Genomic DNA, 13,049 nt, shown 5'->3' on the forward strand with positions numbered 1-13,049 from the left:
TTCAATGCAGTAGTAAATTAAAGTAGCTTTCTGTGAATATATACAGAATACACATATTAATTTGAACATAAGTTTGTTCTTACCTATAAGAATTGTAGGAAAATCGCAAAGATGTATTTTAAATATATACTATTGTTTTTCCTTTTATTTTTAAATTAAGAGTTGCAGTGCAGCAATTTTCCCCCACATAATGCTCTAAATCTCAGGTTGTGAAGTTCACGTTTCTCATTTAAAGGTGTGAATATAACTGTTATAAATGGCTTAGCCATCTCCAGAATCATAGCACAGCTGTCTGACTTCTACCTATGGTGGTAAGTAGCTGTCTTTCTGAATCAGCTCTTATTACTGACTGTGCTGACCTCAACTTTGTATTGATTTGGCCACCATTAGATGAAGAAGACTTCTATTATCTGCTGTCTTACCCACTGCTATGAGTTTTTAAAACATTTTCTACTATATCAGTAGAAAATCATTTCATTCTCTGAAGACTCATTTAACTTGACAGAAAGAATTTTGGAACGAGATATGGCAAGAAATGGATTCTTAGTTTGCCACTACAATTTTAAAAAGACCAAGAAGTTACCTAGATTAACATCATCTGCTTATAGCAGAATAATTATATATGAAAAAAGTGTGTTTAATAAAATATGTTTAAGAAAAAAAATTTAATTATTAAAAACAATCTCCAATAATATCATTTTAGTTCCATCTCATTGTGTTATAAAATATGAATGCTTACTTAAAATATCACTAGAGGCCCGGTGCACAAAAATTTGTGCACTGGGGGTGGGGGGATCCCTCAGCCTGGCCTATGCCTTCTCACAGTCTGGGACCCCTCGGAGGATGACCACCTGCTGGCTTAGGCCCGGTCCCCAGGGGATTGGGCCTAAACTGGCAATCAGACATCCCTCTGGCAGCCCGGGAGCCCTTGGGGGATGTCCACTTGCCAGCGGGGAGCAGGCCTAAGCTGCAGTCTGACATCATTAGTGCTGCTGAGGAGGCAGGAGAGGCTCCCACCACCACCGCTGTACTGGCAGCTGTCAACCTGGCTTGTGGCTGAGCAGAGCTCCCCCTGTGGGAGCGCACTGACCACCAGGGGGCAGCTCCTGCATTGAGCGTCTGCCCCCTGGTGGTCAGTGTGTGTCATAGTGACCAGTTATTGCCAGTCTTTCTGCTGTTAGGGTCACTTTGCATATTACCATTTTATTATATAGGATAGAGACATGGTGCATGGGTGGGGGCCGGCTGGTTTGCCCATCAGGGTTGGGGTCCACACTGGGGTGCCACTAGGGTGCCTGGCCAACCTGGGTGAAAGGCTGATGGCTGTTTGCAGCTGGTCACACCCCTTCAGGGTGGGGATCCCCACTGGGGTGCTTAGCCAGCCTGGGTGAGAGGCTGAGGGCCGTTTTCAGGCTGGCCAAGCCTCCCCAGCAACAGAAGCTCCCAGCCTCTCCTTTTTTCTTTTCTTTTTTTCTGGGATTTATTTACCTTCTATAATTGAAACTTTGTAGTCTGGAGTGGAGCTCAGAGCTGGCCAGGTCTTGGCTTTCTCCATCACCAGGGGCAACCCAAGGCTCCAGTTTCATGGCCACAGCCAGCTGAAAGCAGGTATCTGGGGTTTATTTACCTTCTATAATTGAAACTTTGTTGCTTTGAGTGGAGCTTAGAGTCGGCCGCCGCAGGCAGGAAGTTGGCTTCCTCATTCATTGGGGCAACCAAGCCTCCTGCTTGCTCCAGCTCTGTGGCTGCAGGCCGCCATCTTGGTTGGGTTAATTTGCATACAGTCGCTCTTATTGGCTGGTGGGCGTGGCTTAAGGCATAGGGAAGGTCTTTTATTAGTGTGGATTATATTAATTTACACATTATAAGCTGTTTCTTTCTTCTAGTTTGGTTATAGGTGCTAAAGGGACTATCCCATCCTCAGAGATTCATAATGCAAATGTAAATTACAGTAGCAGAAAAAAAAATTTGTTCAGACTCTTTAACACAGGCTAATACCTAGCCAAATTATTCAGCCTTTATTGAACATGTATGATACCAATTAATAAACCAATATAAAAGTTATCACATTTTTTAAAAGATAAATTTTGATTTCACCCAATATTAGTAACCTCACTCATTTTTGTTTACTTATATATTTTTTTCCCATGAAAAGCTCTTGACTATACCTTAAGAATAGCAATTTGGCCTGTTTTCTTGTTTCTTTACTCTTTTATCCCTGACGCTAAGCGTGGGGCCTGGATATTTTAGGGGCTCAAGACATTATTTAGGTGATAAATGAATATTTTAAAAGTTCATATATATATATATGAACTTTTAAAATTTGAATTATCCTACTGTGATATGTATATAATATATATTAAATAAAACTATTATGGCAATTGGTTAGAGCATTGGCCCACACACCAAAGGCAGAGGGCTGCAGATTCAATTCCTGGCCCCCCTCCCTCTCTCCCTTCTACTATCTCTAACCCAATGGAAAAAAAAAAATATCCTCAGGTGAAGATTAACAACAAAAAAATGTATAAATAACCACAAAGACTCTTTTTAAAATAAATTCTATTTAAAATAGAAACTGGAGAATGTAAGAGTCACCACTATGACCTGTAAGAGGAGACTGCTAGCATAATTCTAGCCTTCTAAATGATGAAAGCTTCCACACAGCCTGGGTATTTATTACACTCTCCAACATTCCACTGGTTTGTCATTTTGAAGAAGAAAAGGGCACACGCCCTATAAAGTAATATTTCCTCCCTCTAATTACAACTAATTTTATAGGTGACTTTGGCTTGTTTGTTCATCCATAAAATAGATGATTTAGCCTGAGTCACTGTTAGAGTTCTTTACAATTCTAAGCATCTCTAAGGTTTGATGTTCTTTATTTACTTGGCAAACAAATTCCAGTCAATAAATAAAATAGTAAAATAGGTTTTCAAACTACAGCAAAACATGAGTGCAGTGAATGCTGAGCAATGAGTTCAGTAGTCCTGCCATATCTGCGATTTCACTTTCTGAGGTTTTAGTTACCCTCAGTCAACTGAAGTCCAAAAATATTAAATGAAAATTTCATAACTAAACAATTCATAAGTTTTAAATTCCACATCTTTCTGTGTAGCCTGATGAAATGTAGTTAGATCTTGCTATGTCCTGCAGGGGACATGACTCATCCCTTTGTCCAGCTTAGCCATTCTGTGGACGCTCCACCTGTTAGTACCTCAGATGCTTTTCATATGATTAGATTAACAGAGCATTGCAGTACCATCAGGCCACCCTTATTTTATTTGCTAATGACCCCAAATTGTAGGAGTAGTGATATGACAAGGTGGGTATGCAAAGAGAAGCCCTAGAGTGCTTGCAACTCATTGTCAGAAGGTCAGCAATAGCCCAAGGCTGTCTCACTATGCTAAGTTGTCCCCTCACTCCATTTCATCACGTTGGCATTTCATTATCTCACATCATCACAAAAAGGTACCGCACCATAGATACTTTGAGAGAGAGGACATTTAGATAACCTTTATTTTAGTACATTGTTATATTATATTAGTTATTACTAATAATTTTATTTGCCTAATTTGTAAATTAAACTGTATAGTAAGTATGTACATACAGGGAAAAAAAGCAGTTTATATAGGACTCTGTACTAGCTGTGGTTTCAGGCACCCACTGGGGGTCTTGAACCATATCCCCTGCAATAAAGGGCAATACTGTATTGTGATTGAGGAAAATAAGATGATAGTGGGAAGACAATAATCTTTGGAATTAACCAAATATAAATTGAATCCCATATTTTCTTCTTACTTGCCACAAGATCTTAAATGAGTTTATTAAGATTTTAAGGATGTAGATACTCCATAAAATGGAGACTAAACATAAATTCAGTTGGCTATCACTATAATAAAACAGTGTTAGTTTTCTTACATCATCTTTGCCTGCTAATTAGTGTAATGTATGTTGTACATGGTACTAGATCCCAGTAACTGGTTTACTGTCACATAAGACCATGCTTTATATTATACTAGAGGCCCGGTGCACAAAAATTTGTGCACTCGGGGGAGAGGTGGGGGCCCCTAGGCCGGGCCTGTGCCCTCTCGCAGTCTGGGACCCCTCAGGGGATGACCACCTGCTGGCTTAGGCCCACTCCACTGGGGAATTGGGCCTAAGATGGCAATCAGACATCCCTCTGGCAGCCTGGCAGTCCTCGGGGGATGTCCACTTGCCAGCAGGGAGCAGGCCTAAACTGCAGTCGGACATCCTTAGCGCTGCTGAGGAGGCAGGAAAGGCTCCCACCACCACCGGTGTACTGGCAACCATCAGCCTGGCTTGTGGCTGAGCAGAGCTCCTCCCATGTGAGAGCACACTGATCACCAGAGGGCAGCTCCTGCATTGAGCATCTGCCCCATGGTGGTCAGTGTGTGTCATAGTGACCAGTCATTCCCAGTCCTTCTGTTGCTAGGGTCAGTTTGCATATTACCCTGTTACTATATAGGATAGAGGCCTGGAACATGGGTGGGGGCTGGCTGGTTTGCCCTGAAGGGTGTCCCAGATCAGGGTGGGGGTCCCGCTTGGGTGCCTGGCCAGCCTGGAAGAGGGCATGATGGCTGTTTGCAGCTGGTCACACCCCCTTCAGGGTGGGGGTCCCCACTGGGGTGCCTGGCCAGTATGGGTCGGGGGCTGAGGGCCGTTTTCAGGCTGGCGGGCAACTGAAGCTCCCAACCTCTCCTTTTTTTCTTTTTCTTTATTCTGGGATTTATTTACCTTCTATGGCTGTCACCTGAGCTGAGAGCCGGCTTTAGCTCTGAGGCTCACCTCCAGCTCTGAGGCCTCCGCTGCTGAAAGCAGGTATCTGGGTTAGTTTGGGTTCTATAATTGAAACACTGTTGCAATTCCAGTTCTGAGGCCTGGCTGGCTGAAAGCAGGTTTCTGGGGATTGTTCAGCTTCTATAATTGCAACATAGTTGCTTAGAGTGCAGATCAGAGCTGGGCGGCCACAGGCGGGGAAACTTGGCTTCCTCCATCACTGGAGCAAGCAAGCCTTCTGTTCACTTCAGCTGCCTGGCTGCCGGCCGCCATCTTGGTTGGCAGTTAATTTGTCTATCGCCCTGATTAGCCAACAGGAAGCGTGTCAGAGGTATGGTTAATTACCATGTTTGTCTATTATTAGATAGGATTGCTCCCCATGGAAGTTCCTAGGGTATCTAGTTTTACATGAGATTTACCCACACAGTTCTTGGCCTCTTCAGGGCCAGGTGATTAACTTTTACCCTTACTAAGCTTTCTTTGGTAATCCTTTCCAGCTCTGTAGCTACAACCATGCTCAGACTTTCAGAACATATGTCCACATTCTCCAGAGAAACATCCTAGAAGCCTATCTTTGCTACACCACATTGTGTCATATTTAGCTTTTCCACAGTTTATTTTGTTTAATCTGAGGCAAAACACAGTGCTTATCCTCCCTGAGATAAGGTTAAAAATTCAAATTTCCTTTTTGTCTGTCATAGTGCATATAATATGTCTCACAGACAATTTAACAACTCAGGTATGCAGAGGACTTGCAAACATCCCCAGAGGTCTTTTAAGGGCATTCCCTAAATAAGAACCATCACCATTAGAAAAAGCAGAGTCCAGCCAGACCAGCTCTGGCATCCCATAGGTCTTTCAAGAGAGTATCTACGCATCTCTAATAATTGTATGTATAAAGAATGCTATTTCACCAATTATGTTTAATATACCTGGGCTCAACATCTGCTATACCTTTGGGGGAAGTAACAATGAACATTTGGGAATTCTTTTTTTATAAGCAATAATGTTTTATAGCTCGTAAAATACAAATGAAATAAATCCATTATTTTTAATTACAGAAATTTATATTATACTAGTTCTGGGTGAGTTATATGTCTCTTGTTATGTGGCAGAAAATTATGGAGGCAAAGAATATATACAGGTATACTACCCCAAATATACCACCTTTCAATAAATTATTTCATTTTCACTAATTTTGTTAAAAAAAAACACAAAAATTATTTTTAAAAATATGGAACATCAGTGCAGGCAAAAGACAGACAGGAATTTCATTTTCCCAAGCAGATGTCAAAAACATTTAAACAGCTGTCAGAACAGTTCAAACTGGCATCAGAAGTGACCTTAAACCACGTTTAGTTTTTAAATGTTATAAAAAAAAAAGTGAAAAACAACACAGTGCCATTATGCAGCTGTCTGAAATATTAAATGAAAGAATGAACATCTGTTCAATTGCTCTTCAAACTTTAATGGTTTGGAGAGAAATTCTGTTGTCTCAGATCTTCAAGAACATCTGAGGCCCACACGACTTGGACACCTGTGAAAGGTCTCTGTAAGTATACATTCCCACTTCAAAGTCGTCTCCTACTGTTCTTTGCCAAACATATGCCAACAAACAACAGAACAAATTATTAATAATATTTATGATATTTAAGACCCTCTAGCAGTTTGTATTTTAGAGTGGGAATAAAACCCTTTCAGCTTTTATTCACAGAAAATACACACTTTCTTTTTTTTATGTAAGAACCGCACAATGGAGTTATCATTTTACCATATCTGAACATTAGATATGTAAGATTATTTGTTTTTATATTTAGCTATATATATGGTGCCAGAGTTTTAAAATGCAATGCTCTTGAATATGGTTATTTCATTCAACATTTGTAAGAAAATCATTCCTTTTAGAATTGAAAATTAATCCTGCACCGAGAAATATCAGGTTTATGTTAAAGTATTATTTAAGTAAACACTACCTGGCTGATATAAGTAAAATGCTTCCAGACATACATTTACCTAATATGAACATGTTTTTCCTACTACATGTGTATATGTGAGTGAGCAAGTATATGTATGTATGTGTGTGTGTTTGGTAGGTTTTCTATATTCTAAGTGGTGATACAATACTCCAAATCTAGTATGTAAAATCTGCAATAGTCCCTGGTTGAACAGATTTAATATAGGTCTACTTGTGTATGTTAACATGGCTACATTTCTGTTGCCAAGAGCTTCTTCTATCCTGAAAGTATCTTCAGTTTCCCAACTGATCTTAAGCATATTGATGAGAAACTATAGAGGGTTTAAAATCCTCTGATGTCAGATTGCAAAATTTAGTTTCTTCATTCTATTGGAGATGTCAGTCAGTGGTTCTTAACTCTGGTTTTACATTAAAAATGCCAGCAAAAATGCCCTAGCTGGTTTGGCTCAGTGGATAGAGCTTCAGCCTGCAGACTGAAGAGTCCAGGTTTGGTTCCTGGTCAAGGGCACATGCCCAGGTTGTGGGCTTGATCCCCAGTAGGGGACGTGCAGGAAGCAGCCAATCAATGATTCCCATCATTGATGTTTCTATTTCTCTCTCTCTCTCTCTCCCTTCCTCTCTGAAATCAATAAACATATAATTTTTAAAAATGCCAACAAACATTTTTTTAATCCAGATACACAATCTATACCTCAGGTCAATTAAATCAGAATCTCTAAGTTATTTGCCAGAATATGTAGGTGGTTAAAAATCTGATAGCTCATTAGCAGATGATTTACTGTCTGCACATAGAGCCCAGTATGGATTCATTCTTGGCACCTGTGATTAAATGCCATTTGGAACACATATCCACAGGACATCTTGGAGAATATGGTTTAATGTAAATTGAATATATATACAGTTTAAGGAGAGTGATGGATTGGGATCTTAGAATGGCAGTACAGAAATATTTGATAATGTATTTGCAAATACTGTTTTATTGAAACCAGTGGTATTTGGCTCTATGTGTTGTCAGTTTTTCTTGGCACTTCATAATTTCTTGGCACTGTTTAAGGTTTGAGTGGAAACAATTTAGAAAACTGTCACATCAAATTGGAGAAAATTATCTAAACATAATCTAGTTAGAGCAAAAAGATGCAACAATTTAAAAAAATGTGGCAGCAATAACTCTCATTTAAGAACAAAATGGTTTGACCTCAATGGAGTTTTACTATAAGTCAAACCTTGCCCTGACAACATCAGTGGTATGAAAGCAACATTTCATACCAAATATTTGAAGAGAATGAAAATAGAGAGCTAGGAAAATGAAACGTATAGAAATAAAAGTGTATACTAAGCATACATGTATTAGGCACAATGTGAGATAGTCAATTGATGACCAGAAAGGAAATGTGTCTAATTCAAATTACGTGAATCTATCATCTACCATACAGCTTATAGTAATTATTATTGTTTCTCAAGGTTTAGTTTTAATCCCTTAATACTTTAAGCTCATATGTGATTACAGACTAAGATGACTACTATATAAAGAATTACAATATTAGGATCTCTCTTCTGTGTGAGGACATGTGGAGGAGGTGGCCCTTTGCAAGTCTGGAAGGCAGTCGCCCAGAACCAAACCTGTCAGCAACTTGATGTTGGACTTCCCAGACCCCAGAGTTAACTTTTACATGTGGTAAAGACCCTTGTGGAGGATCCACAAATTGGAAGGAGCATAGGTCCCCGAGTCACTGTGTGGAACTACTCAGAACAGTCCTATCCGAAACACCAGTGATGGACTATCAGGTGCCACCGGAAGGAATGATTTCTCCACAGCACCCTCTGGGGAAGGCCAGACCCTCCCAGGGCTGGTCAGGGGCCTTCCCAGAAATCCCTGAGCAAGTGGTGAGACACAATGAAACAGAAAACAAATTATACTGAGATGTCTCTCAGCAAACCAAAGGGACTGTGCACAATTCTATGTTTTTGCCATTACTCCTGGAAATGGGGATTGATTTTTCATATGAGTTTTACAGCTGCAGACTGTACGAAAACAGACTTAAACAATTACACAGAAGCAATAATCTTCTGGAAATCTCTTGAAAAACTATGTAAGGTAAATGTAGACATTATTTTTTTTAAAGTTTACTGAAAAATAACTTACAGTTTGAATGTTCTATGAAAAAATAATTACAGTGCCTGATTTTATTGAAAATATAAAAATTCCCTTTAGTTTATTATTTTTTCTGAGTATCATTAGCCAGTTATAAATCTTGCCAAATAAATGAGACAGATCTTTGATATTTTGACTTCTATCCAGACCAGACAAAATAGGGCACAAGTGTCACTTGATTATAATTTGACTAGAGGCCCGGTGCACAAATATTTGTGCACTTGGGGGGAAAGGGGGTCCCTCAGCCCGGGCTGTGCCCTCTCACAGTCTGGGACCCCTCGGGAGATAACCACCTTCTGGCTTAGGCCTGCTCCTGGGTGGCAGAGGGCAGGCCAAATCCCTAGGTGCAGCCCCTGGTCGGGCTCAGAGCAGGGCCGACTGGGGAGTTGGGGCGCCTTCCCCTGTCATGCACAGCGCAGGGCAGATTGGGAGGTTGTGACGCAACCTTCAGTCACACTCAGGGTAGGGCCTATTGGCGGGTTGGGGTACCGCCCCCTGTCACACTCAAGGCAGGGTCGATGGGGAGGTTGCAGTGCCACCCTCTGCCACGCACAGAGCAGGGCCCATCAGGGGGGTTGGGGCTCCGTACCCTGTCATGCACAGAGCAGGGCCAATCAGGGGGTTGGGGCGCTTCTCCCTGTCATGCACAGAGCAGGGTCAATCAGGGGGTTGGGGAGCTCCCCCTGTCATGCACAGATCAGGGATGATCAGGGGGTTGAGGAGCTCCCCCCTGTCATTCACAAAGTAGGGCCGATAGGGGAGTTGAGGCACCGCCCCCTGTCACACTCAGGGCAGGGCGCATCAGGGGGTTGGGGCGCCGCCCTCTATCACACTCAGGGCAAGGCCGATGGGGAGGTTATGGCTCTACCCCTGCTCTATCACACACAGAGCAGGGCCTGTGGAGGGAGGGGTGTTGGGGCGCTGCACCCTGTCACACACAGAGCAGGGCCGATCAGGGGGTTGAGGCGCCACACCCTGTCACACACAGAGCCGCAGGGTGATCAGGGGGTTTGGGCGCTGCCCCCTGTCACGCTGATCCCGGTGCCAGGAGGCCTCTTGGCTCCACTGATCCCGGTGCTGGGAGGCATATTACCCTTTTACTATATAGGATAGAGGCCTGGTGCATGGGTGGGGCTGGCTGGTTTGCCCTGAAGGGTGTCCTGGATCAGGGTGGGGGTCCCCACTGGGGTGCCTGGCCAGTCTGGGTGAGGGGCTGAGGGCTGTTTTCAGGTTGGGACTGAAGCTCCCAACTGCTCCTTTTTTTCTTTTTTCTTTTTTTTTTTATGCTGGGCCAGCTTTAGCTCTGGCTCCAGCTCTGAGGCCTCTGCTGCTGAAAGAAGGTATGTGGTTTGTTTCGGTTCTATAATTGAAACAATGTATAACTCCAGCTCTGAGATCCTGGGCTCGCTGAAAGTAGGTTTCTGGGGTTTTGTTTAGCTTCTCTATTTATTACAATGTTTCTTAAACTGCAAGCTCAGAGGCCGGCAAGGCAGGCGGGGAATGTTGGAGTCCTCTGTCACTAAAGCAAGCAAGCCTCATGTTAGTTTCAAGCTGCCTGGCTGCCGGCCGCCATCTTGGCTGGCAGTTAATTTGCATATCTCGCTGATTAGCCAATGGGAAGGGTAGCGGTTGTACGCCAATTACCATGTTTCTCTTTTATTAGGTAGTATTATAATGAAATAAAGAAACTAAAATCTAAACAGTGACAGCTTAGGATTTTGTTGCTTTTAAAAATGAAGACCATTATTACTATATTTAAATGTAAGCATTTTAAAAGAAAATGAAAATTAATAGTTAGAGGGTAAAAATAACAATTTCTATAGTATAGTTTGATATTTTGAGAAATACAATTATTATTAATAAGCAACAGTAGAAAGAGACATAAATTAAATTTTAGGTTTGTAGTTAAAATATTTGCATGTAAAATGAAACAAAATCTTATTAGGAAAATGCATAACTTTTATGTTTTGTCTAATTAATTGTGCAAACTTTTGGCTAATGTAGGAAACCAGATAACATTCTATAAATTTGGTAATCTTGTAGTTGACTAATGAGGATTCATGGATAATAATAATAATAATAAGGTAACCTAATTTTGTCTCCACTGTTCTTCTGCCAAAAAGAAAATTAAAAGATGTTGTTAAACATTTTTAGCACCCTACCAATAATATAAATTTGTTTTAAGAGTTAGAATATTTATGGCTAAGCTTATTGCTTTCCTCTTTGTGAATGAAACTTTATTATTTCCTTTCTCTATTGCTTTTCAGGATAGATGAAATATTTTCTTTCCAAAATATCCCTCATCCTTGACTTATTCTTATCCATAAAAATGACATTTAGAACCTGTCAATGTATTACCAAAATGTATCCCTTAGTATTATGCCACTTTTCTTCATTTTTATTTTTAAATAAGGACAGTGGTCCTTGTGCACTTATATAAAATAATTTAATCTTTTAAGTATTTAAGGTAAATATTGATAATTTGCCGGGGTCCAGCCCCAGCGGGTCCAGGGGTCCCCAAAGGTGTAGACGGAGTCGGCGAAGACTATCCACCTTCTTCCTACTGTGGAGTCCGATCCATCCCGAGTGCGGGGGTTCTCAATGGGGGGTGGGGCTTACCTAGGGGAATCCTGTTCCAGGGGTTCCCAAAGGTGTGGACGGAGTCGGCGAAGAAGGAATGACATGGAGGCAGTGTTCAGGTGATCATCATAGCCAGGTTCTCTTGTCAGGGTCTCCAGCCAGGTTCGGTCCAGGTTCTCCAGTCAGGTTCAGTGTCCAGGTTCCAGTCAGGCTCTTCTGCCAATCTCCGCAGTCAGGTTCAGTCCAGGATCCCCAGCCATGCTCTCTCCAGGCTCCGCCTCCAGGCTCCGAGGCCAGTCCCTGTCCAGGATCCTTCGGCATGCTCTCGCCAGCGAAGTTCTTCTGTCTCTAGAGAACGTTCTGTGTAGGTTCTGTGCCTAGGCTCTGTCTCTCTTGGTCCTGTCTTCCAAGCTCTGTGTTCTGAGTTCTGTGTCTGAAGTTCTGTCTCTCTGTCTGGTTCTGTGTTCTGAGTTCTGTCTGTTTCTGTCTTGTTACAACTGTATTTATACCAGTTGATTCAATCCTATCAATCTCTATTACAAAGGTTAGGGCGTTTCTTATCTCCATTCCAGGGAGAAAAGATTATGTAGTTTAAGCATGATTGTTCGTAGTTAAAGGGATTAATTACCCGCCTGGCACTTACTTGAGGGGTTTTATTCCCTCCCTAACTTCAGGGGAAAATCCCTACCTGGGGATTCAACCTTTCTCGGAGAGGTGACCTTGGTTAAAACACAGCGCCAAGAAGGTGAGCAAACATATTAAGAACCATATGCCATATATGCCAGCTCCCTTGAAACAGCAAGGATGGACCGGCTCCCGGCAATAATTCACTAAAAATAGTTATTGTGAATTTATATTTAATGTGTGCTTCACTCAATGTGGTGGGTGGAGAATATAAAAGCAAGTGGACTCTACAAAGGGACATACACAGAATAAATGAGTTGGAAAAGTAATGTGTCTTAAGAAGTTAACAGAAAGAGAGATATGGGATTCAGTAGAGAATAGTGTTATTTTCTTATTTTTAGGGTAGGCTCTTAGGCAACTCAGTATCTGATCCTTGCTTTGAAGTGTGCAGAGGATTGGGGAAGGTGGGTGTATACTTTGAAGGCTACTGTGAGAGCACACATGCAATCTTGAGGGGCATAGTTTATTTTGGTTGAATAAAATAAAGAACAAATCCAAAAAGATATTTTATTGAGAGAATGCAACTCCTAGATTGAGACTTTTCACATTATTTATTGAAAATAAAAGTTATAAAATTTATATTAGAAAGAAAAAACTAGATGATTTAAGCTCTGTTGTATGAACATTCTGTTGCATTTGGGTATTAGTTTCACTTTGAAGATTGGGAAAACAATGAAGTGATATTACAATAGCCTGGGTATAATGGTTATGTTTGAAGAGAAATAGTCTGAATCAAGAGGAAGGAATAGACTGAATAGTCCTGGGGGAGATAGACTACAGATAGGCATAGGAAGCAAAATTACTTATTTCAAAACTGCAATCTTTGATGATTTGGAAGATATTAAGATCTTAAAATAAACA

Source organism: Myotis daubentonii, chromosome 5 (assembly GCF_963259705.1).
Source record: "Myotis daubentonii chromosome 5, mMyoDau2.1, whole genome shotgun sequence".
NCBI classification, from domain to species: domain Eukaryota; kingdom Metazoa; phylum Chordata; class Mammalia; order Chiroptera; family Vespertilionidae; genus Myotis; species Myotis daubentonii.